A 23,873-nucleotide genomic window follows, 5' to 3' on the forward strand; every position below is an offset into this window, starting at 1 on the left:
CAATATGACTTTGAGAGGCAACTTAAGAGTTCTTGTAGGTTATTTGCTATTATGTTTCACTCACAATCCTTGCCTCTGCTTCAGTATTGCAGGCTCTTCTTCAGCGCTTTTTTCTCGGTGCTGTCATCGATTTCATGTCGAATGGCTGCAGTAATAAAATACTCCTTCACAGAACATATTGCATAAACTAATGGATATACATCTAATTTGAAAGCTGCTGCATTGTGCATTGTCATTGACGTTGATATACTCTTTTGCTGCAAATGTTAAGGCAAAATATTTTATCAGAATTACTGCATATTCTAGCTTTGTCAATATGACCCCTGACATAATATGCTCAGTACATCCCCTTTAGGTGACATGCATACGTGCAACGCTTGACCTTTGCCATAGCACTTTATATGTAAGGCAAGATCCAGACACTTCAATTCATTACAGCAGTAACACCAGACCAAAGAGTTGACAAGCTACCATTTTCCTATACGAAATGAAGCTATCATTTCTCCTGCTGATCGGAGTGTTATTTTTAACACTTCTCTGTTCAATCGTCTTCTCTGTATGGCAAGTTATACTTGAGATGCAATGTTTGGACTTGAACCTACCGAACGTCAATTGTACTTACACGAATCGAAACTACACCACAGCTGTAGGAATATTGGAGCAAATTTTGTCAGCCGTGTTGGTGGTCGTCGTATTCTTGTTTACTTTGTGTGTTGTCCGTCTGAAAATGAAAATGGCAGTTATTGGACCTGGTGTACAAATGATCACACTAACTGGCAGAATGTTCTCTTGGAGAACTGGTGTATGAAGCGACTTTTACCTGCGATGTTTGCCATTGTTTACTTTGTACTTGTTTATATGGGAAATCTTGTATCCTCTGAGACAGGTCCATACCGCTACATATCATTGATATTTGGAATTACTTCGTGTGTTTTTGCTCCTCACGGTATCGAATGAAAATGGTTCATTGTCATGTGTATGGAAGAAGACTCAAGATCGTCAGACGTCTGGACTGTCAGCGAGAGCAAAACATTCAATGGAAGCATTGTCATTTGTTTTGTTTCTGTTCGCCTGTCTGACCAATCTACAGAGGTCATGTTGACAAAGCTAGAATATGCACCCCCTCGATTGAATTGCAGTGGTCTACTGAAACAGAATGTGTGTTATTGACCACAATCTTTCATTTTATCGTATTGCATGCTGAAACTTCGGTCAACGATTTCAGAGAGCCAGTACATTGTGTTTTGGATCATAGAGGCAAACGACAGTCTGTCAGAAAACAAACAAACACGATTCTTTATTGACAAATATGAACACAAATGCAACTTTTTATTGGTTCTTTATTGTATATGAAAATAATCATACTTCAAAAACAAACAAACAAACAAACAAACAAACACGCATAAACAAAAACATGGACGATTCCTTCCTTATTTCGTATCTTAAACAGTTAGTGTATCCAGTATCTGCTCTGAAACAGTTAGTGTATCCAGTATCTGCTCTGAAACAGTTAGTGTGTCCAGTATCTGCTCTACGTCTGAAACAGTTAGTGTGTTCAGTATCTGCTCTAATGTTACTGCAATAGTTAGGTATCAGGATCTGAACTTAAAGATAAAACCGCTATGGGAATTGTCAAACGTTACACGTATGAATGTCTTTATTTCTGCATTATTAACCAATCAGAATAATATATGCCAATCTCGATTAAATTTGAATGATCTACTCAAGCGGAATGTGCTTTATTGACCAAAGTCATTCATAGAGTTTACGGTTTGGCGCCTTTGTTTGTTGTGATTATTCCTAAAGTCTTAAAGTATCTACGTCACGTATATTCAACTGACCTTAGTTTATATTGGACTGTGTTTTCAACAAATTGTCTTTCTTAAAACGCGATTGGAACTAATTTTAAGGCTGAAGTGATCACGATTTAATCTGCAAATGTAACCTCATCAATTTTTCTTTTTAAATTGCACACTTGTTTTTATGAGTAATTTGTACTATTGCAACGTTTAGCCATATGGCATCTAATACTCTTGAGAAATTTGAAAAGTATGAAGATCCAATCCTCCTAAATAGTTACAATCGTGTTTTAAGTAAACACGAAGCAGTCACGAGACAATTTTGGTCAAAGAGGTTGTACATTGTATGCTATTGAGTGAGCGGCATTACTGACCTTTGAGATGTTTACTTGGACTTGATATCCTAGCCTATGGCAAGCAGAGTCGCGGAAGATGCAATTACATTCTGAGCCTTTCCAGTATAACAGTTATCAATAGCATAAAGTCAACTATTTATATGTCTCCTGAACTTACCACCTTTTTCAAAATAGGCCCTTTGTTGAAATATCTCTTATTATCTCCATTCAGGAACATAGCAAGAAAGACCCAATGCCAAGTGCATATGCAACATCATTCGCTAGGCCAGATAATAAACGGCACCTATCGTCGACCTAAACGTACAGTGATTGCCAAAACTGTCGATTTTTTATTGATTACTTGTAATCTCGCGGGGGGGGGGGGTTCGATTAATTTTGAAGCAAACATTTCCCAGTTTAAAAAAAGGGAACTTTATAGTTCAATTTAATCCTTTCATTTTATTTTATCCTCCGTCGGATTAAAATTAGCAGTGGAGATGGTGACGTGCCCATCGTTGCTTCCTTTGTGTTTTTATGTGTTTACTTAGTATGTTTATGAATCTTGACAACATTTTTCCTGAAATTCAGTAAATTCTGTGTGGATCGGAACTCACAATATACTGTACCCAGTCACCTAGCAAAGATATCAGTGTCAAAACCACTCGGCTAAATCCTCACCCTTAAAAAGAGCTACTTTTTCTGACTGCGATCCCTCCACATGCTGTAGAGTCCATATACATGTGGCCTCTCACACGTTGTAGAGTCCATATACATGTCTGACATGTGGCCCTCCACATACATACTCGCTATCACGCAAGGTTTATAAACTTTTTATCAAAACAATCCATGAATTCATCGACAGGGTCGTTAGTGTTACGGAAATTTTGTCATTTTTTCATAACAAACAATCAAAACGAAAAGCCATCATAGTCATGACACATGTGATTCATTTATCAGTAAATAAACTGATAAACAATTGGTTAATTGGACAATAGACGCTCTATAGAATGAATGATGAATGATGAATGATGCCTGTAGCTATTCACATTTGTAGGTGCAACTAATCTCGCGCAGTCAGAGCCTGAATACTTGAGTGGAGGCAAAACCTAAGTAATGCTCATTTAGTTTGCGCCGCAACTGTATTACCATCATTGTGGCAGATCATTCTTCTGAAACTAACTGTACGGATACTCTGACTTAGGTTTGAACATTTGGAACTGGTATGAATATCCCTGGTCGACTGGTTTTACTGTGCATTGCTTCTGAACTGTATTTGTGTGCCTTGAGTGCCAACTTTATGACCGGTGTTAAAGTCGATCAGTCTTCAGTTCTTGGACAATTCAACTTACGTGCTTCGTACAAGATTATATGTTATTGCCTGAATACATGGGTTTAGGTGCCCGAGAGCAGGTGACAATTTGCCTGACGCCAGGAGGGCAAATTGTCTCCTGCTGCGTGGGCACATAAACCCATGTATTCAGGCAATAAGCTTAATAGTTTTATTACTTGCCTCTGCACAGTTAATGCTATATAACATTTAGTTACATGCAGGGCATTCTCAAACAATTTTACCATTATCGACCAGTATCAAACACATTTTAACGAAAGTCAAATAGCAGTAAGCGCACGGATATTTTACATCTAGCGTTAAGTGTCTTCTTGACGTTGAAAACGGCGAAGGGCTTCACCGGACCAGGTAACTAAGGAAACCGGTCAGTACGTCGTTCACACGACCCGCTTACTCACCGGATGTTCCTATTCAAATCAACTTGTTGAATAATGAATAATTTGAATTCTAATATCTCAGCTCATTTTGTGCAATGTAATGTGGGTCCCAGACTAGTGTAAATATGTTTGCTTCTTAGTGTTTCTCATGATATTCCAAGGCTCAAACTTTCCTTACTTATTGTTTGGCTTGGAGTCATTTCAGTACGTCCGGAAAGTTTACTCCTATGCCAACTTGTGGTAATTTTTGTGTAAATATGGACGTTTTGAATGTGTCAGGTAAATATCATTCCCGTAATTATCAAAGCTGTGGATTTTGTTTTTGTTTTTGTTTTTGTTTTGTATTTGTTTACAAACAGCGGAGTTCTTTGTCTCAAACAGTACTGATCAGTGGAATGCCTAAGTAATTATCTGCAAGACTGAACAACTGGTCAACGGTTTACTAGGTTAATCTCAGTTCACATATTGTCGGTAATATTTTATTGTGGCTGGTTTTATTTCATGACGTGTCCTTCGCCAGATAAAATCGTTATGGATCTAAAAGAGCGGTAGTAGTATTCGTCCCTTTTTCTATTCATGCATGTCTCAAGTCATAACCACAAGAGCTCTTGTAAATTCAGAGTTTTCTGCAGTAAACCAGTACAAACATGACCGTACTTTTACTATATCTTGGAAACGGTAGCCGACTGGTTTTGTGTGAGGCCTAGCAGCTAGGCGATGTTGCCGTGAGTGTGTGGGGGTTCGAATCCCGTTTAGGTTATAGTAAAAATTATATTTATTAGAGCTGGGTCCATAAGTTGGCGCAACGATGTAATTTAAATAGAATGGCTGTTCACTGGTCAGGATAATTGAGTGGTTTTATAACTTAATATCTTGATCCAAACGTAAACTATTTAAGCTGGGCTGTAACTTACGACGAATAATTCACAAGAATAGTAGAGTTGCAATGGTAGCGACTGTGCGATCAAAAAATGCATGTTTATCGTACTGCAGTCACGCTAGCGTATCAGAAAGCCGCCTTCAGCCGCCCGCTGCAGGAGCACTCACATACATAACTCATACTTGTTGATTGGACTGTCTCCACAGTCCTTTATTTTACTATAGTTCTGTCAAAGTATGCCCTGTATTTTTAAAGGAAATTTTTCAAAATGAGTCTTTAAAGTTTCTACTAACCTCAGAGCAATTATCACAGTCATTCCAAGGAAGTCAGCGGCATTCAGGACACGTTCGTGTTTTGTTGGAACATGCAGTGGCGTTATGGTCTTTGTGATGTAGACAGTAAACACCATGAATTCTAGTAGGTTGGTCAGGCAGGCGAACAGAAATAATAAGAAAGACAGTGCTCTCACGGCAAACTTTGCAGTTTTTTCCCTCGCTGACCCTTGTGAACTCTGAAGAAAACGGACCTCCTTCCACACACATGATAATGAACCATTTTCATTCGATAGTGTGAGGAGCAAAAACCACGACGTAATTCCAAATATCATTGATATATATCGATATGGACCTGTGTCAAACGACACTAGATTTCCGGCATAGACAAGTGCATAGTAAAGAATTGCTACCATCGTAGTTAACAATCGCTTCATGCACCAGTTCTCTTTGACAACGTTGTACCAATTCAGAGTTTCTGCCGGGCGATTTACACAGTAGAACAAGAATACCTGTAACCACCAACACCGCCGACAACAGTGGCTCCATTATTCCTACAGCTGTGGTTTGGTTTCGATTTGTGTAGGTACAAATGACGTTAGGCAGGTTCAAATCCAAACATTTCGCCTCAAGTATAACTTGCCATGTAGAGAAGGCGATGGAACAGAGAAGTGTTAAGAACAGCAACACTCCAACCAGTAACACACACGATTTCTTCTTCATTTCGTATCTTCCCTGGCGTTACTGCAATAATCTTGTTCTGAGCGCACAGGTAAAACTGCTAGAACAATATTCAATTGTTGCACGTCTGAAGGATGTTTAAAGGAAAGGTATCAAGCGTGGGAATATATACCAGAGGTCATTTGACCATATCGATTATATTTCAATGGTCTTCTCAAACGGAATGTGTGATATAGACATTCCTCAATTCTATAGCAGAGTGTTTGTGAACTTTCTATCGTTCAAATCGTAGTACTCAACAAATCTCTATCAGCTACCACCATTTATTCGTTTGACACAGAGTTTGTAAGATGTAAATCACTGTACGTTTCATGATTCAGAGTTTTGTAAGATATATATTACTGTACGTTTCATGATTCAGAGTTCGTAAGATGTAAATCACTGTACGTTTCATATCAGAGTTTGTAAGATGTAAATCACTGTACGTTTCATGATTCAGAGTTTGTAAGATGTAAATCACTGTACGTTTCATATCAGAGTTTGTAAGATGTAAATCACTGTACGTTTCATGATTCAGAGTTTGTAAGATGTATATCACTGTACGTTTCATATCAGAGTTTGTAAGATGTAAATCACTGTACTTTTCATGATTCAGAGTTTGTAAGATGTAAATCACAGTACGTTTCATATCAGAGTTTGTAAGATGTAAATCACTGTACGTTTCATATCAGAGTTTGTAAGATGTAAATCACTGTACGTTTCATATCAGAGTTTGTAAGATGTAAATCACTGTACGTTTCATGATTCAGAGTTTGTAAGATGTAAATCACTGTACGTTTCATATCAGAGTTTGTAAGATGTAAATCACTGTACGTTTCATGATTCAGAGTTTGTAAGATGTAAATCACTGTACGTTTCATATCAGAGTTTGTAAGATGTAAATCACTGTAAATTTCATATCAGAGTTTGTAAGATGTAAATCACTGTACGTTTCATGATTCAGAGTTTGTAAGATGTAAATCACTGTACGTTTCATGATTCAGAGTTCGTAAGATGTAAATCACTGTACGTTTCATATCAGAGTTTGTAAGATGTAAATCACTGTACGTTTCATATCAGAGTTTGTAAGATGTAAATCACTGTACGTTTCATGATTCAGAGTTTGTAAGATGTATATCACTGTACGTTTCATATCAGAGTTTGTAAGATGTAAATCACTGTACTTTTCATGATTCAGAGTTTTAGGTTTAATAGGCCTTGTAATTGGACAGAAGATACAACTGTTGATAATTTCTTTTAATATTTCTATGGAATGAAACAAATACATTTTCTCGCTGTCTCCCTACAGCATGCTGAATATTCAACTCGCCAACAAAGCCTATATATGTAAACAATTATTGTTAATAATAGAATTATAGTCCAGGGAAGAATCGTTTGTCAATGATACAAATGCACAGTACACATACACAGGCTGTGTTGGCAAACTGAATACTGGACAGTTCAATTTGCTATAGAGAGTAGAATAAGATCGCAGTTAATAAACTGAACAAAATTTTTCCCGAAACTCTAAAAGTTAATATAGTTACTGCCACACTACTACTGCCTATAAAGGACACTGTCACTGTCAAGGCGCTGTCAAGGCGATGGCAGTAACAGCCTCAGTGACACAGATAGAGATAAATCGAGCAAATATTACGTGCGCATAATGGTTGTTTATCTGATTGCGTCAATCCTGGAACTCAAGCTAGTGGTTTGAAGAGAGCTATTTTACATGTTAATTTTTCTACCTTAAACGCGAATGATATTCAGAATTTGCCTTGTTTTGAGGATCGAGACCTGGTAGGTCCAGCGTATCGGACTCATTGTCAGAGGATGTGGAGTTCGAGATTCAAGCTCAGTGCTCCAACGGGTAATGGGTTATTGGTACCTCATGTTTATGGTTATCGGCACCTGTAATTTGGTTCGCCTGTTGGATGAGTAGCAAAATAAAATTAAAATATCCCCTGCCGTCAAGATCGGAACAATGAAATATCAACGACAACAAACGAGTACCAGACAAAGACTGCGACTGTTCGTTAGAAATCCTAGATACGATGTGGCATATTAGGGGGCGGGCTGTATGCAAATGCCTACACCAAGTCAACTAAGCAATAGGTAGGCGATGCAGGGTACAAAATTTATGAAGAAACCAATATGAAAGTAAACGGTGATAAAGGATCACATTAAAGGCATGACCTGTGGCTTGGATAGCTTTAACAGGTTTTGCCGTGGGTGACGATAGCTTTTTGACACTTTACAATAAATTCTAGAATGGCATTTACAGTCATTTACAGTCATTCCACAGCACTTAAAACACATAAGTAAACAAATGTGCATAATCTCACACATACGATGCTTCCAGTTTTGATAATTTGGGATAGCATTCGTCAAACTGATGGGTTCCATGTTTTGCTGTAAACAACAATGGTCTTACCGATGATCATTTCTTCATTTTATTCCCCGGCTTTGGCCTAACGTGCAGCCTCTTCAAAGATCACCATACCTTTAGAGAAATGCGCAGTCCGAGGGTAGAATTGTGCTTCTAAGAGCTCAGCCTGCAACAAGTGATGCAAGTTCATGTCCGTCGCTATGTAGCTACGTCACTCTACAGATTGTTGAAGATGAAGGGGATCAGTAAAACACCGATTCCTTAAGGTGCAAGCAATAATTACCTCAGAGTGAGACAAACGGTTTCTATAGTAACAGATAATATGTGATGTTTATCACTCCATTAGCATTTTAGCGAACTGAATTTATAAGACATTGTCAACTTAAATACTTATTTGGCATTAATGTCGCGATGTTGTTCCAGTGACCTTGGTAACTGACTCACCTGGCGTCCGATTGCAGATGAAAAGGTAATCATACAAGACTGTGTGAGTTTCTTGAGGCAAGCAGTATTCTTCCCATGCAGTACGCCATAACTAATAACCATGCTTGGTGTGTGTTCTTTCTTGTTGTTTCAAAGTGTCATAGCTTTTCTTTTGTGCAACCTAATGTGACTATTATTATAAAAGGCGAACACAACATAAGAAATTATGAAAGCCCGTAAGGGACATGTTTGAAAGCAAAAAATAAAAAAAATATCTTGTGCTCACGAGATCTTTTCTTGTGCTCACGAGATCTTTTCTTGTGCGCACAAGATCTTTTCTTGTGATCACAAGATCTTTTCTTGTGCGCACGAGATCTTTTCTTGTGATCACAAGATCTTTTCTTGTGCGCACGAGATCTTTTCTTGTGATCACAAGATCTTTTCTTGTGCGCACAAGATCTTTTCTTGTGATCACAAGATCTTTTCTTGTGATCACGAGATAGTTTCTCGTGATCACAAGATCTTTTCTTGTGCGCACGAGATCTTTCTCGTGAGCACGAGAAACTATCTCGTGAGCACAAGAAAATATCTTGTGATCACGAGATAGTTTCTCGTGAGCACAAGATAATATCTCATGATCACGAGAAACTTATCTCGTGAGCACAAGATAGTTTCTTGTGAGCACAAGATAATTTATCGTGCTTTTTTGGTTGGCCTAGGGAGTAAAATTCCCGGCCTTGCATTTTTTCGGCCATACAGTTTAAAATTTACGTATCTAAGGCTCAGAGGCAATATATGACACTATAATTTTAATTCTCGTGCCAATTATATAATAAACGGAATCAGCGATGTTTTAGTGATCTGATTTATACTCCCACTTGTCAAAATTAGGTGTGAATGGCTTTTAAACTCGACTGCCGAGATCAACAATAATGGTTTATCAATCAAACAGTCACGTACAATTACTCTACAATTACTCTATCAGTAATATAATGTGCTACCAGTCTTTGTATATTATTCCTCTTACTTTGATCAATGTAAATTTTAAATTGTATACATTCATTTTTACACGTTAACTGATCTTATCATACAGTTAACATTGAAAGTGTGATCAAATTTATTGGCAATGTATAACTTTCAGCAAATTAATTATTCAATATTCAGTATATCTTACAGTGAAAATACAATTGTAAGAATGGTTAATGATGTACTGTTTTACAGTTGTGACTTGCGTAACCTGTGGAGAAAGTCGATCTTTCATGGTTAGTGAATGAATTTATGTATGAATAGTATATGCAACACCATTTTTTTTGTATCACAGTATCTGTATTTCCTTTGTGTAATTTATATGGACGAATGCTGTCCGAAATAAACAAATAATAAATTATAATAAATAAAGGTCAAAATTTTCGTAGCCTAAGTTTTACTTCATCACTAATCCATCAACTTGATGATTAGCTTTTTGTATGTAAAAATCAAACTTTCAAATTTCAGTAAAATATTAGAATAGGTCGATACTGCTGTGAGAAGGATACATTTTGGTAGAAATTGTCTCTCAAACAAATTTAATCTCCATTATGGTTATTTGTCGATTTTCAATTTACATGAAGAAAAGATCAAATTATCTCGTGAGCACAAGATCTTTTCTTGTGCTCTCAAGATCTTTTCTTGTGCTCACGAGAAACTATCTCGTGAGCACAAGATGTGCTCTCAAGATCTTTCTTGTGCTCACGAGAAACTATCTCGTGAGCACAAGATCTTTTCTTGTGCTCTCAAGATCTTTTCTTGTGCTCTCGAGAAACTATCTCGTGAGCACAAGATCTTTTCTTGTGCTCTCAAGATCTTTTCTTGTGCTCACGAGAAACTATCTCGTGCGCACAAGATCTTTTCTTGTGCTCTCAAGATCTTTTCTTGTGCTCACGAGAAACTATCTCGTGAGCACAAGATCTTTTCTTGTGCTCTCAAGATCTTTTCTTGTGCTCACGAGAAACTATCTCGTGAGCACAAGATCTTTTCTTGTGCTCTCAAGATCTTTTCTTGTGCTCACGAGAAACTATATCGTGCGCACAAGATCTTTTCTTGTGCTCTCAAGATCTTTTCTTGTGCTCACGAGAAACTATCTTGAGAGCACAAGATCTTTTCTTGTGCTCACGAGAAACTATCTCGTGAGCACAAGATCTTTTCTCTTGATCTCAAGATCTTTTCTTGTGCTCTCAAGATCTTTTCTTGTGCTCACGAGAAACTATATCGTGCGCACAAGATCTTTTCTTGTGCTCTCAAGATCTTTTCTTGTGCTCACGAGAAACTATCTCGTGAGCACAAGATCTTTTCTTGTGCTCTCAAGATCTTTTCTTGTGCTCACGAGAAACTATCTTGAGAGCACAAGATCTTTTCTTGTGCTCACGAGAAACTATCTTGAGAGCACAAGATCTTTTCTTGTGCTCACGAGAAACTATCTCGTGAGCACAAGATCTTTTCTCTTGATCTCAAGATCTTTTCTTGTGCTCTCAAGATCTTTTCTTGTGCTCACGAGAAACTATCTTGAGAGCACAAGATCTTTTCTTGTGCTCACGAGAAACTATCTTGAGAGCACAAGATCTTTTCTTGTGCTCACGAGAAACTATCTTGTGAGCACAAGATCTTTTCTTGTGCTCTCAAGATCTTTTCTTGTGCTCTCAAGATCTTTTCTTGTGCTCTCGAGAAACTATCTTGAGAGCACAAGAAAAGATCTTGAGAGCACAAGAAAAGATCTTGTGATCACAAGAAAAGATCTTGAGAGCACAAGAAAAGATCTTGAGAGCACAAGAAAATATCTCGTGATCACAAGAAAAGATCTTGTGCGCACAAGAAAAGATCTTGTGATCACAAGAAAAGATCTTGAGAGCACAAGAAAAGATCTTGTGATCACAAGAAAAGATCTTGAGAGCACAAGAAAAGATCTTGAGAGCACAAGAAAAGATCTTGTGATCACAAGAAAAGATCTTGAGAGCACAAGAAAAGATCTTGAGAGCACAAGAAAAGATCTTGTGATCACAAGAAAAGATCTTGTGAGCACAAGAAAAGATCTTGAGAGCACAAGAAAAGATCTTGTGATCACAAGAAAAGATCTTGTGCGCACAAGAAAAGATCTTGAGAGCACAAGAAAAGATCTCGTGATCACAAGAAAAGATCTTGTGATCACAAGAAAAGATCTTGAGAGCACAAGAAAAGATCTTGAGAGCACAAGAAAAGATCTTGTGATCACAAGAAAAGATCTTGTGCGCACAAGAAAAGATCTTGAGAGCACAAGAAAAGATCTTGAGAGCAAAGGAAAGATCTTGTGCGCACAAGAAAAGATCTTGCGGTATCAATCTATTGTAATATTTTACAAAATGAAAATTGGCTTTTAAAGAAATAGCTAGTCACTTAGTTGATGGGTCTTGGATAAGTTAAAACTTAGGCCATGAAAATGTTGACATTTATAAACTTGAATATTAATTATTCATTTCCTGAAAGTTATGGATTACAAATAAATGCTAAATTTGATCACACTTTCAATGTTCACTATACGATAAGATCAGTTAACATTGTGTAAAAATGAACATATACAATTTAAAGTTGACATTGATCAAAGTAAAAGTAATATACAAATACTGGTAGCACATTATATTACAGAATACAGTACTGTTAACTTATAACAGTCAGTGTACTTGACTGTGTGATTGATAAACCATTGTAGTTGACCTCTACAGTCGAATTTAGAAGCCATTCAAACATAATTTTGGACAAGTGAGAGTAGAAATTAGATCATTAAAGCATCCCTGATTCCGTTTATTATATAGTTGGCATGAGATTTGAAATTGTAGTGTCATATACTGCCTCTGAGCTTCAGATACATAAATTTTAAACTGTATGGCCGCAAAATGCAAGGCCTTGAATTTTACTCCCTAGGCCAACCACAAAAGCACGATAAATTATCTTGTGCTCACAAGAAACTATCTTGTGCTCACGAGATAAGTTTCTCGAGATCGCAAGATACTATCTTGTGCTCACGAGAAACTATCTCGTGCTCACAAGATCTTTTCTTGTGCTCACGAGATAGTTTCTCGTGCTCACGAGAAAGATCTCGTGCGCACAAGAAAAGATCTTGTGATCACGAGAAACTATCTTGTGATCACAAGAAAGATCTTGTGATCACAAGAAAAGATCTTGAGATCACAAGAAAAGATCTTGTGCGCACAAGAAAAGATCTTGTGATCACAAGAAAAGATCTCGTGCGCACAAGAAAAGATCTTGTGATCACAAGAAAAGATCTTGAGAGCACAAGAAAAGATCTTGTGATCACAAGAAAAGATCTCGTGCTCACAAGAAAAGATCTTGTGATCACGAGATAGTTTCTCGTGAGCACAAGATAATTTTTTATATTTTTGCTTTCAAACATGTCCCTTATGGGCTTTCATAGAAAACAGCTGCTCTTGATATTGGTGAAGATGAAGGCGATCGGTAAAATACCGATACTTTAAAGGCCAAGCTAATCTGTCGGTCATCACTAATCATCTGCGCAGCTATACAAGCAACACTCACCTCAAAGTGAGACAAATGGTTACTATTAGAAGTGTCAGAAAATGAGTGATTAATCACTCCAATAATATGCTAACGATCTAAAAGGGGCATTGTCACCTTGCAGGATTGACTGGAAAAAAGTTTAAGTGCGGTACATTTACTAGGCTGAATTATAATTTTGGTATGCAGATTATTTACTTACGATTGGTTTCACCATCCATCAAATGCTTAGGGTGAATTACACACATATGAAAATGGTTACTGATGAATAAGTGGGACCAAACATTGTTTCTGACATAGCAATTCTACATTTGTGCGAATGGCACTTTTATCAAAAGTCTACTTCTTCTTAGAAGCTGTTGTTGAGATAACTTTGGAAATTAGTGACATAAGCCAAATATAGTTACATTTTGACAATATTAACAAGCCTTTATTTTTGGTAATTTTATCATGACGGTTGCTGGAAATATGTGTCTTTAGTGACACGAGTCTGAAATGCAGCAATTTTGATGTTAGTAGTCGAAGTTTATGTAATTATCTCGCTACCTACCTACCTACCTACCTACCTACCTACCTACCTACCTACCTACCTACTTTTAAAGTTTGAAAACAACTAACATTTTACAAAAAATTTGTGTTTTTGTTTCAGTATAGATTTGGTCATCTGCGGTACAACAATCAACACCTTTACGATAACCCTTAGTATACATATTCATATTGAAATAAAATCCAGACCATTAAAATTACACAGTCTCAAAATCAGGTCTGTATAAGCTTAACTTCCGATCGTACATCGTTAAATCTGTCAGAACGCTGGCCTTGCACTGCTACCAGTAAAACCATATGACATTACAAATTACACTACACTTTTGAATCGCTTTTGAATATTAGAAGTCACAACAAGATGAAGGAAGCCATGTTTGACGCTTCAACATTTTCCAAAGTCACCTAAGTAACATATTTATAACAATCTATCTAGTATTTCTGTATCTAAATGATCAAATATTTTCATACGTAAACAGAAAAAATAACGATTTCATATAATAATCAACAGTCAGTCTTTGATAGTTATAGCATACCCTTCATTGTTTGTCGCTTTTCGCTTTGTAATTCTGTTCGACACAATATTAAGTTATGATTCTTCATACGGTATGTTGAGATAGTGTCTTGAATCAAACTTTGAAGGATTATTGGGTAAACTTTCAGTTTGTAAACAATTTGAAATCCGATGAGTATGCAACATTGTTGTGTTAATGTTGAATAATCTGTAGTTCACCTTTTTAGAGAGAGAGAGAGAGAGAGAGAGAGAGAGAGAGAGAGAGAGAGAGAGAGAGAGAGAGAGAGAGAGAGAGAGAGAGAGGGGGGGGAGGGGGAGATGGGGTGAGACACTCGTGTGCGCCATCGTAGTCGACTCACTATTCTATAACTTAATTTAGACTCCCTCTTGCATTCATGTCCTAAATAGTCTTCATCAAAGTTCCAAATTGATTGAAATTCCTATTGAAAAATATCCTTTCAAGTAAAATGGGAGTTCTTTCAAATTAAAACGACATAAGTACATAATCTAAAACTTTTGTAATCATCAAATTATAGAGGCTTCCTGATTTCAAACGTTCCACTACGTTTTGAAGTTGTGTTCCCACTTCTACCAAATTGAAACAAAGTTGTGATGAATGAAGTTCTGATTTTTTAAGGTTTTGTTTCTTAAGTCAATTTTCAGCGAGTCAAATTATGTCAGAGTTTATCGAATTCGAGGTATACATTCTCTGAGATCCTGTTCTCAGTAATGATGATTTTTCGGCTGGTGCAGCATAACACTGATCTGTGTCATTCACTGGATTATCCTCCATGTTCTGTGTACTGTTATTTTCCTGCCCTTTGCCTTGTGATGATAGAGCATTTGAAGAACCATTTGACCGATTTTTATCACACTTTTTGGCTCTTTTCGAAATTCCCTCTGAACCAGTCTTGTTTTCCTGTTCATTCCAGGGATCTTGTAAAATCTTGACCTGATGTCCGTATCTCACATCTTTTAAGCTTAGAATTGCCATGTCTCCGAAAAAGCCGGCAAAGTCAAGCCTGAAGAAGACGAGACAATTACGTAAATATAGTATAAATTAAAAAGTGGATGTACCGTTCATATTGCAAGTCCAAATGATGGTAAATATTGTTGTGAAATTGCAAGTTGGCTCGGGCTAGTTGATCGACCGACGGTCCCCAACTGTGCACACAGAAAAGGGGCAAGTGTCTGATAATTACTATTTTTTTGCTCGTTTCGTTTGTCTGTTTTATTTTTGTATGGAGACGTCGTTGTTTATTCTTTGGCCATACCTCATACCTTTGTGTTATTAAAGAGGCACTCCCACTTTGTAACATTTTTAAAACACATTTTTTTAATGCCAACGGTCGATATTTGACGTGGCGATTGCGCGCGGTTCGCGAGATATCGATAAAAACATGTCATTTCCCGAGCGTATTTTTCACATCCCGAAGTTTTACGATTGTGTCTGATTTTGACCCGAAATCCCCCGAAGGTTTGTGCTGATTGATGATATTCTAGGGAGTCTATAATAAGTTCGAACGACGCAATGAATTCACTTCCCACTGCAAAGACTTTATATACAGCATTATGCCTTTACCCCAGGTAATTAAATTCTCCTTAGTTTTTGTCGTTTTCATTATTCTAAATCAGTTGTATTATATTTTTAACCAATACCACATAAACATCAGTTTTTACGTGTTAAATATTAGCCGCCTCGACTACATTTTGTCGTCTGCCACACAGTTACGCGTGGTTCGATACATAGCGGCCGCCGCGCGTGGTATGCGCGCATACCACGCGGTGGCCGCTATGTATCAACCGCACGTATGTGCTGGTCACCTATGCGAAATCTGGTGGAATAAGCAAACTTTGTTTTCCGTTTTGTTTTTTTTTCTCCGAGTCAGTAAGACTCGACTTTGCCCCACGGGGCATAACCGATCACCGATACGGACCTGGTACTTTGGCGTACTGCAGCGTGAGCGTAGACTCGTACTCCGGATCCATAGCTTAGTTGACAACGGCCCCAGTGCCGAACGTTCGATGTTCGGACGCTGAATTTAGGTGGGCCACCGGAATTCAAACTTTTACTTTTTTGAGGACATGTTTTTATCGATATCTCGCGATCCGCGCGCAGTCGCCACGTCAAATATCGACCGTTGGCATTAAAAAATTACGTTTTAAAAATGTTACCAAGTGGGAGTGCCTCTTTAAGTAGTGACAGCCGATTACTGCTCGGTATTACCTCGTTTGATTTCAAACTCAATCACAAGGAAAAGGTACCTGATTTATTAACTTTTATGAAAACACGATTGGAACTAATTTGGGATAATTGGATAGTGAAATAATGTTGGTTATATCTGCAAATGTGAGTTCGTCTGCTTTTCTTTCCAAGCAATACTTTTGTTTTATGAGTAATTTGAAATATTGTAACATTCAGCTGTTTGGCACTTAACACTTTTGAGAAATTTGAAAAATGTAAGGATCCAAGTATCCCAAATTAGTTCAAATCCTGTTTGAATAAAAGTTTCTTATTAAACACTTAAAAATCTTCAGTGGCCCCTACACGCCACGGAACTTTATTATTTTTGAATATAAACTTTAAGTTTTCTTGACAATATCTTTAATATTTGTTAGAGCTTTTATTTCTCCACCGCGAACTTTTAATTTTGTACGGGAAACTTTATTTTAAAGTAGAATGTTTAAAAACACTTTGAACAAAAAACTTTAACTTTTAAAAAAATAAATTAACTTAACTTACACAAAATATTTGTTTCTCTAAAGTATTTTTAGCTTTAATAAAAATATTTGTTTCTCAAAGGTGTTTATTATTTTGTAAAACAAAAGTAAACATTGATCAAGAGTACCAACTCACCTACACGTCACGGAAATTTATTACATTTTAACATAAACTCTTATTTCCTGACAATATATTTAATATTTTTAAGAAAACTTTTATTTCACAACAGCAAACTTTTAATTTTGTACGGGAAAGTTTATTTTTGGGGTAAAACGTTTCTAAAAACTTTTCACAAAAAACTTTAACTTTTACAAAATACCTTTAACTTTATATTTGTTTCTCAAAACCGTTTTTTATTTTGTAAAACAGAAGTAAAAATTGTTCAAGAGTTTAAGATTTTTGCTGAGTGCGGTTTTGACGTTCACGTGTGGTGGCGGGGTTAAAAACGTGAAAGTCAACCAACTCATAAAAGGCATATCCCGTCCAAAAACACCACAGCTGTGGACCCACAACTACCGTGTATTGAACCACGCTCGACTGTGGTCAAATCTGGCGGGCCAGGTTCAGTTTCAGTCGAAGACTCTATCAATTACGAATCTGGCCGGGCTGGCGTGCCCGTAACGCCGATGAAGACTCAAGTTATGGTTGTCTCCTCTTTGAAAAGATGACTATCACACAACAAAACGGAGGGGAATAAATAACATTAACAACACAGCAACTGATGAAGGAACCCCAATGCGGTCCCGTCGCACACCGTCGGCCTTCAGGACGAATCACTCAAACATAAAACTGTTCTTCTGGGACCTAGATAAAAGCAAGGTCAAAGCACTATCGATTCACCCGTGTCTCGTCATGTATTCCACACAAACAATGATATGCTCATTCAATATATGGTAACACTAACAGATCCGATGTGAGAAGTTGCCTTCATTTCCTTCATAAGCATCCCGCTCGAGTGGCAACTGACCCGCTTGCGTGCCCGTAGCCCTGCGACCCTGCGTACGACGCTGTGTGTACCCGGCGTTATACGGCCTCCGGCCCGTATAACGCCGGGAACACACAGCATCGTACACAGGCAGGGCCGGGCTAGCGTGCCCGTAACGCCGATGAAGACTTAAGTCAGTCATGGTTGTCTCAGAGACACTGGGTCGTCAAACTTGGGTGTTGCATGGTGGGATACTTTAACTTCCGCCGCCGTTAAAATAAAAGTTTTACGCTTGTCGGAAAAATGGGGGAAAATATTTTACTCTTCTCTAAAAATATGTTACTCTCGCTAGAAAGATTGCTATGCATTATATTGCGCCCTCACATGAAATAGTTATCTGTAGAGCTAAATTGCGCTCTGAAGAACAAGAAGTTTGACTCTTTTCGTCCTTCCTTTTTCGTTCTTTCTCAGTTCAGTTTTACCAAATACTCATATGTAGAAAATATATCTTAAGGAAATAAATTTTGTTGTCTTCAGTAAATATTTTCGCTCCATTTAGAAAAAAAAATGTTCAATGTATTTCAATTGCTCCTCTGAGAAAATCTTTACCCATAAAGAAATTAATTTTACTCTTGGAAAATAATTTTTTGTTAAAAGAATTTAAGTTTTCTGCTCTAAAAACATAAGGTTATATCATCCATTTAAGTAACACAGTTCGCGCTCAGCAAAATTTTTAACCTCTTGAACAATTTTTACTTCTGTATTACAAAACAAAAAAGCTTTTGAGAAATAAATATTTTGTTTAAAGTTAAAGTTATTTTGTACAAGTTAAAGTTTTTTTGTGAAAAGTTTATAAAAAAGGTTTACTCCCAAAATAAAGTTTCCCGTTCAGAATTAAAAGTTTGCTGTGGAGAAATAAAATTTCTTACAAATATTAAATATATTGTCAAGAAATAAGAGTTTATGTTCAAAAGTAATAAATTTCCATGACGTGTAGGGGAGTTGGTACTCTTGAACAAGTTTTACTTTTGTTTTACAGAATAAAAAATGCTTTTGAAAAACAAATATTTTGTTATAAGTTAAAGTTAAAATACTTTTGAGAAACAAATATTTTGTTTAAGTTAAAGTTAAGTTTATATTTTGAAAGGTAAGGTTTTTGTTCAAAGTGTTTTAAAACATTTTCCTCCAAAATAAAGTATCCCTTACAAAATTAAAAGTTCGCCGTGGAGAAATAAAACCTCTTACAAATATTAAAGATATTGTCAAGAAAAATTAGAGTTTATATTCAAAAATAAAGTTCCGTAGCGTGTAGGGGCCACCGTACAAATCAGTCAAAACCGGGTAGAACCCCTTGCTGTCTCTGCCAGGTATAATAAAGAAAGATTTATCGATCACCCTTATTTCTCTATTATTAGGTTTATCACCCTGAAGAACAATTTGTCTCCAGCCCATATTTCCTTTTCATTTACAAGTATTGGATGGACTGTAATATTTAATGATGAGGACTCTACTCTATGGCCAGCGCCTTTCCAGCTAAAGTTGCCATTGAAGAGTAGACGGCAACGAGATAAGGACATGCAGATAGATACAGGAGGTGTTCCTATGGCAACACATTGAGGGCCAAAGGCCCTATCTCTGTGTCATCGGAACACATTCTATTTATTTAAATATCAATAATTGTTAAAAATAATTACCACTTTTATATATTTACTGGGATTAAAATGGCACTTGGAGGATTATGATTTTCGTGCATAAATTTGGTGAAAAGTAACTATTTCTTATGCCAAAGCTTTGGGAAGATTCATTATTTTCCATGCATCCGGTTTTTGAATTGCACCAGCCCCACCTCCTCCATCCCGTTCATTCTGTTGAAAACGAACATTAATTATTAAACACTGGAAAACGCAGGCCTGGACTTTGTATGCCCTCTTTTCATTATCTCTGTATGATATTCATAGGAATAGGGTCTACATCCCTTAATTATTAACTTTGATCTGACATATGATTTGGATTTATTAACCCAGGCTGATAAACAAACTCATTAAACATGTTAAAATGTTATTTTTTACACCTACCAGGGGGGTCTTTACTGTTTTGTGCTTTGTTTACTCCTTAACAAATGTGTAAGTCAAGCCAAAGTACATGTTATCATTTGCTCTGGAGACATACATTATGTTTGAAAAGCAGCTATAGTTTCTCCTAAAGCTAAGGTGTCACTTTCCACCCACCTGAGCTCTTGTGAAAACATATTACTTTTCAACATAGGAGAAATGCAACAATTAGATATCATTATATCATTACTATTGGTTCATTAGGAATGTTTCTTCAGTAAGTAAAGATTTGATTCTAAATGTAAGTTTATACCTGTGTTTTTCTGATACATATTATGGTGGTCTAGATCAATGAACATTTTCATTTATTTTGCTATTGTCCGTGTCTCTTTCAAGAAACTTTGTCCAAAACGAGTCTTTAAACATTTTTACTAACCTCACAGTGATTACGAGAGTCATTCCGAGGAAGTCAATGGCATTCAGTACATGTTTGTGTTCTGTGGGAGCATTCAGAGTTGTTACAGTCTTCGTGATGTAGACAGTAAACACCATAAATTCTAGTAGGTTGGTCAGACAGGCAAACAAAAAGAAAACAAATGACAATGCTTTCGTTGCATTTATTTCCTTCGCTGACCCTTCGCCCTTTTGAGTCTCCTTTTCATCGTATTTTTCTGACGTGTCAGTATTCTTCCATACACATGACAATGAACCGTTTTCATTCGATAGTGTGAGGAGAAAAAGCCACGACAAAATTCCAAGTGTCAATATTAAATATCGATAGGATTTGTGTTAGAAGACAGTATATTTCCCGCAAATACAAGTACATAGTAAACACTTGCCAAAAACGTCGCCAAGAATCGTTTCATACACCAATTCTCTCGGAGCACATTGTACAAACGGATATCAACATGTGAATGAGCTCCATTCGCAGTTGCAGACGAACCACATTCACAGTAGAACAAGAACACAAGTAGTACCAACACCGCAGAGAATAGAGGCTCTGTTATTCCTACAGCTGTGGTGTAGCTCCAATTTGTGTAGGTACAGTTGACGTTAGACAGGTCCAAATCCAAACATTTCGCCTCAAGTACAACTTGCCATACAGAGAAGAAGATGGCACACACAAGCGTGAAGGACAACACTGCAACCAGCACCAGACACTTCTTCATTTTGTATTTGACAGAGTTAGTTTGTCGACTCTCTGGTCTGGTGTACAATACTGAATTAGCTAATTCAAATCTCTCGACCCGGCCGTGTGGAAAAACTGAAATGAAAGCTGTTAAAAGTCGAACGTCTCGTCAAAGCAGAAGTTCTGTGTCGTTGCAATGTCAAAGGTCATTTATTACTGATCCTATCCGAACATAAAGTGTGTTTTGACCACAATCCATCCTTTTCAGAAGGTTTTAGACATATTCGGTAACAGGAGTCAGTTTATGCGTTCGCTTTCTGATCATTATGTAATTATTGAAATTATTGAAATATTATGTATCATCGCTTACCAGAAATAGCAATGGTCAATTATTGACTTTAATAAGCAATTAAGCAAATCGCAGTGCTCAACCCGTGGTATCACTGTCAATTATTATCTATTTGATTGATAGGTGAGTTGCAAACGACGTGGCCAGCTGGTTTATGTGCGCTTGAGGTGCGGTTAACAGCAACCAGTACTACGAATCGCTGTTTCTTAAACCTAGATCTCGCAAAGTTAACACGGTGACTGCAAATTTTTTTGGTGGCTGTAGCCTATCATAGACGCCAAACCGAGATTTCTGGAGTAAATATTACTTCAATGCAGGAACTTTGGGCAATGATTTGAAGACGGCTATTTGTCATGTGTCAATTATTGACCTAATATTCGGACATCATTCCGTCATATTCACTGTTTTCTGATGAAACCAGTATCTTGACCTGGACATTCTCAATACAAACATTACACGTCTGAATATAACTAAGTTACGTGTTAAAACTTACCGAAATTTCGTTTTCGACACATATTCGTCGTATACGAGCACGTGGAAGTAAGATATTATTGGTCAGGAGATCAATCGGGACACAGAGAGGTTGAGCTCACACGTCATATACTACACTGTGTGTGGGATTATCATCCAATGAGATATCTAAGTGAGCTCGAAATCTAGGATAATGAAAAATCCTAGCTAGAGAGAAAATTCTGCCAAACTTGCATGCACGGTCCCTTCACATCCTTCCCTTTATTTGCTACCTTTTCACGACTTACTGTCAACATTTACGACCTTAGCAAGTAAAACCCATTAGGGGCCCCTATTTGTGGGAGGATTCTCTATCGTTACACGCGTCCACGAAACCATCATTTGGTAGGGTGAAAAAACGGCACTATAAGGTCAAATTAAGCGCATGATAGTTGTAAAACTGGTTGATTTTCTACCATGCTATTAATTGTCTCAGTATGGCATCTTTAGAAGGGTTATAGAGCAGGATTTACTGCTTAGAAAAATACTCTACTAGGAAAAACCTTAAATATTCAATTCTTTTTGTAGTTCTCATTTTTGGAATCACCTGTACACGATAAAAGCTACCTTCATTTTCCTAAATCACCTGCCACAAGGCAAACGGCCAAGAAATCATCGCAAATGCCAACGTTGTGAAACACATTTAACATCATGATAAGATAAGATGTGACGCCCACAAAAGTCATCCCAAATACCGACGTTGTCAAACAAGTAACATCAGATACGCATGGGGCGAGCTGTATTCCATTAAAGACACAGAGTTAATTAAGCAACATCTGCACGATGTAGGGTACCAAAGTTAAAAAACCATCATCGTGAAAAAAGGTGATAAAATTTGGCAATGCGGAAAGTGTCTGTGTCTTCGGCGCAGTGTTTATAATTTTATTTGACAAGCTGCAATACATCTTTTCAACTTACAAGTTTTCGTTAAAATGACCATAGACCTGTCTTTCCAGGGTAAAACGAATATACGTATTATTTAAAGTGGAGAGCTTGAGCAACATTCTGACACACTGATGAATAATCGATTACCACGTGTATCGACGACATTACCAATAATCAAGACCGTATGAAAAAATCGATGAATCTTCAAAAAAAATCCTGTAATCTCTATCTCTCAGTGGAACGTCTATCGACACTGTCTAAAAATCACGTGGTATTCACATTAAAGCTCATCGCTTAGTTTTGAAAATCTACTGCCGACAAGAAAAAGTCAATACAAAGTAACAAGGTGGGACATTTTCTTTCATATCATAACTTTTGGTTTTAGATAACAAAGGCAAATTATCATGGGAGGCTTTGATCACGGTAGGAAGATTACCATTATGGACATGTAGTTTGTGTCATATGGTTTGAAAAGCACAGATCGAGAGAAATGTAAAGCCATCAAGGGTGGCAAAACATTCTTCTGAAAGTGAATTGTGTGCGGGTGGGCGAGCATTTTGTTCGCCAACCAGTGGGCGGGATAGACGGATGGGCAATTTGTTATCGTCAAATTTCTTCTTTTCTAAAGCGGGCAAGTAGGAGATATGTGGTTCGTTTGTTTGTGTCAGCAGGGGGACAGTAGAGAGGAACAGTTTCCATTGGCGGTACTTTGTGATTTTTTTTTCAATGGCCATTGTGGAAAGCGGAAACTCATGCTTGCAGGGAATCCGGTGATGGTCACAATATTTAGTTATTTGTTATATGTAGCTATTAAGCACTTAACGATTGTTGTACCCTGGTGTGTCAAATTTGCAGATATCACTGAGCATATTTACACTAAATGCAAGCTATTATACATAAATAACAAGTATTCTTATCTCTTTTGCATTATTTTACTGTACAAAATATCGCCCGCAATGTAAACGTTTGAAATCTTGTCTCTGACAAATGCATGAGTTTGCAAAGCTTGCTCCTCTGGGTTCACCATGGTTGAAAGATTTAGATTTAAATTAGAAAATACAGGCATTGGAAACATGACATATCGCATGATCAAAATCTCTCTCAAGCTCTTTGACCAAAATATTGTACGGATCCCTTGCAGGATAATACAATTAGAGGAA

General features: G+C 37.2%; 1 protein-coding gene across 1 annotated transcript in view; it reads right to left on the bottom strand.

The window, feature by feature from the left end:
- The window catches only part of LOC139151373 (putative diacyglycerol O-acyltransferase MT1468), a 388,693-nt gene that overhangs the window by 246,486 nt on the left and 118,334 nt on the right, over window positions 1-23,873 (bottom strand). The window lies entirely within an intron of this gene.

This window comes from Ptychodera flava, chromosome 2 (assembly GCF_041260155.1).
Source record: "Ptychodera flava strain L36383 chromosome 2, AS_Pfla_20210202, whole genome shotgun sequence".
Lineage (NCBI taxonomy): Eukaryota > Metazoa > Hemichordata > Enteropneusta > Ptychoderidae > Ptychodera > Ptychodera flava.